Raw genomic sequence first — 3,780 nt, 5'->3', positions numbered from 1 at the left:
TTTACTCCTGATCAGATCTAAGGTCTCTTGTACACAACTGTTGTGCCGTTTTTTTACGGCATCCGAGTGGCACCCGATAGTCTTCACGGACCCATTCACTTTAGCGGGTGAATCGGGTCGGTGAAAAATGGTCCGAGTCTCCGATCCGAGGAAAGATAGAACATGTCCTATCTTTCCTCGGATCACTGGCGAGACTCGGACGACACACACGGCCGTGTGCATGAGGTGTAAAACTCCTGTACCAACGGAAAATCTCAATGGTCCTGTTCACACCTGTGTCGGAGGCTCCGCCACAGATTCCGTCATTTTTGCTGGACACAATAGCGCAACACGCAGCTCTACTTTATCCGTCAAAATGACGGATACTACTAACGTCAATAGATTTCTTTTGGTGCCATTGGTTTGCATCATGTGATGGATCCGGCTCTTCCGATATTCTCGTTGTTCTGGATTGAGCAGCATAACAGAACAGTCTGAGCCCCTTATACATATAGGACCTTTTCACATGCTTATGTCACTTCCGTTTTTTACCAGTTACTGGGAGCGCAAACAATGAATATAGACCATTTACGTAACATGACGTGACTTCCGCTCCGCACCCAGTATTGGCTGGAGTGAATTACATACACGTCTTATAACCCGATCAGTATGAATCCCACACGACCCATTTATTACTGAGCGATATTCACACGTTACCTTTATTCTGTGTGTCGCTACGATTCTGGTCACACCACATATGTAGAGGTTTTTTATATTTTACTACTTTTGCACAATAAAAACAATTTAAAACAAAAATAATTCATTTTTGCATCGCCTCCCCAGAGCCGTAACTATTGTATTTCTCCGTCGACGTCACTATATGTTTGCTTGTTTTCTGCGGGTCGAGTTGTATTTTAATGGCACCATTTTTGTGTGTATATATTATATGAATTAACTTTTAGTATATTTTTTTTTGGGGAGGGGGGGGGGGGCAGATTTTTTTTATGGTCTTCACCATGCGGTTTAAATATTGTGTTAATTTTATTGCTCGGGCCATCACGATCGCGGCGATTCCATATATGTGTCTTTTTTTCACTTATTAAAAATAAATAATAATTTATGGAAAAAACTGACAACACATCGGCGGCCGGGGATCACATTCGTTGGCTGCCAATGGGTGAAAAACATTAAGCGATTTTTCTATGGGGTCACATATTACACCACTTTGCGTGAGAGTCCATGAACACGTATGTAAATGCCTGTGTTGTATGTTTTATGGGTGCGATTCTACATTTTAGAAAGTCTGTGGCATTGACCACATTGATTTGGGAATTCTTTGAGGTGATAGAAACCTCCCCAGAGGGTGTAGTGTGACCCTACTGTCTGTATTCTTGTACCATATTACATTTTATATGGCCGCTCGGGTGTAACGGTTCACTGGGTTACGCTTCTTGTGATGTCATCCAGAATGTGGGCAGATTCTATTTCTCTGCACTGTGAAGAACCTGAGCGTGATGTCATGAGGGGCGTGGCCTGTAATCTGGACGTGTTCCGTTTCCACATAATGGCCAGCCGGTTATGACATCAGAAAGTTTATAAATTGGGGTCACACATTGACCACGGTGTCAGTTTCTCTTGCTGGCTCTCATCGTGGGGGCATCGCGTAAGAAGAGGAGGTTGGTGAAGACGTTTCCCAAAATGAGCACTGTAGAGAAAATGGAGGTTGGCGGACGCCGGCTTCCGGATGATGTGGAGATGGTAGACGTGGAGGACAAAGACGAAAAAATGGAGGTTGGCGGACGCCAGTTTCCGGATGATGTGGAGATGGAGGACGTGGAGGATGAGGGTGACAAAATGGAAATTGGCGGACGCCAATTTCCTGATGATGTGGAGATGGAGGACCTTTCGGGGGCACCGGTTATCATCAGGGCCTCAAACCCCCGGAAGAGAAAGCGGCCCTTTTAATTCCATCTGTCGCTTGGGGCCCATTTACCATCAGGGCCCCAAACCCCCGGGAGAGAAAGCGGCCATCTTAATTCCATCTGTCGCTTGGGGCCCATTTACCATCAGGGTCCCGAAACTCCCGGGAGAGAAAGCGGCCCTTTTAATTCCATCCTTTGCTTAGGGCCCATTTACCATCTTTAGGTGAGGTAAGTGCCGTCCACTGATGATCTTCTCCCCTCACATCTCTTCTACAGCCACCTGGGCACTGAATTTCTTATTATTTTGTAGTGGTCACCCCAACATCGTGGCCTTTACCACCTAAACCATCTGAAATTCCCACGAAGACTCCTCCAGTGCGGAGAACCAGTGACGAGCAGAACAGAAGCGAGATCCGGTAAGTCTGACGTCTTCTGCTCCGTCTTCAGCTTCTGGTGGTGAAGGTTTTGTGAATGTTTTTTGCTTATTGGATTTTTCTTTTCTAGGATTCGACTATGAAAAACGTGAGAAACATGAAAAACGTCCCGGTCTCTTCTGATCCAGGACTGAGCTGTGTAAAGGTGGACTGACGGCCATATCCATGTGTGAAGACGGACCCTCCCCCTCTTCATCTCACCCATCACCGCTTGTTAAGGGGCCGGAGCCACAGAAGACATCGCAGCAACTCTACCACATTCTACAATAAACATTTATTTTTTTTAAACTTTTTCGTTTACTTTTTTACTCTTGCATTGGGCAATCATCCTGGGAATCTGTATTTTACGGGGCACTCGGGCATAGCGGTTTTGTCGTGTTTTCTTTCCACAATTTATTTAAACCATGCAGCCGTTAATGCGGAGTTCTGGTGTTCAGTTTTGTGAAATTGCTGCGTATTTTGCATTCGTGGCAGAAAAATGTTAAAAAAAAATCTGCATGCTCCGCACTTAAAGGGAATCTCCGACACCATCAATATCTGATCATCTCCGGGGACCTCCAGCATTAGTGGGGGGTAAATTGGTTGTCCGGGATTTTCAGCCCATGCAAAGCTGGGTTTACACGTTGCGGTAATGTGTTGCTCGGTCCAAAGGTTTTACCCCGAAATCCAGCATTAGTGTCCCCCTAGCAATGATAGAAACCCCCCCCCCCCCCCCATTAAAGCGGACCTCCTCTCCTGCCACATCTGTTTTAGTAAAAACAAAATAAGGGCCAGTTCACACTGTGTGAGTTTTTTTTTACGTGTTTTTTTTTTTTTACACGGAAAGTGTCGGAAAACGCGCCAAAAAACGGCCAAAAATGCCTTCCATTGATTTCAATGGGAGGCGGAGGAGTTTTTTTTGCGAGCGGAAAACCAGTCTCGCGGTAAACAGAAGCGACATGCCCTATTTTCGGGCGTTTACGTCTCCGACTTCCCATTGACATCAATGGGAAGCAGAGAAAGCGTATGTCTCAGTTTTTTGCCCACCGCCCGCAACGTACGTTGGCGAAAAACGTGGCAAACGGCGTGCAGGCAGATTAAAACCTGCCTCAAAATTTCATACGGAATGTTGAGGCAGAATTTTCTGACTTTAAAAAAACTCAGTGTGGACAAAGCCTAATAATAAACCGTACCAGAATCAAAAAATGTCACTTCACCCTCCAAAAATTGAATGAAGAGATCAAAAAGTGGCATGTACCTAACAATGGTGCTGATCGAAACTGCAGTTCGTTACGCAGAAAACAAGTCCTCGCACGGCTTTCTTAATGGAAAAATAAAAAAGTTATGGCTCTTGAGCCTTATTCACACGAGCGTATTTCATGTCCGTGTTACGCGCGTTAAAAAAACGTCCGTCGCGAGGACCTATGCAATTCAATGGGGACATTCAGTGTTTTTCACGCATCGTA

General features: G+C 45.3%; 1 long non-coding RNA gene across 1 annotated transcript; it reads left to right on the top strand.

The window, feature by feature from the left end:
• The first annotated feature begins 1,573 nt into the window (after positions 1-1,573).
• Positions 1,574-2,601, top strand: LOC142665923 (uncharacterized). The gene is made up of 3 exons (XR_012851599.1): positions 1,574-2,129; positions 2,212-2,317; positions 2,406-2,601. It is a non-coding gene; the product is annotated as an uncharacterized LOC142665923 (long non-coding RNA).
• The last annotated feature ends 1,179 nt before the right edge of the window (positions 2,602-3,780 follow it).

The sequence above is a fragment of the Rhinoderma darwinii genome, chromosome 13 (assembly GCF_050947455.1).
Source record: "Rhinoderma darwinii isolate aRhiDar2 chromosome 13, aRhiDar2.hap1, whole genome shotgun sequence".
NCBI classification, from domain to species: Eukaryota; Metazoa; Chordata; class Amphibia; order Anura; family Rhinodermatidae; genus Rhinoderma; species Rhinoderma darwinii.
The sequence above is the reverse complement of the archived record's forward strand: the minus strand, read 5'-3'. Positions and strand labels throughout refer to the sequence as shown.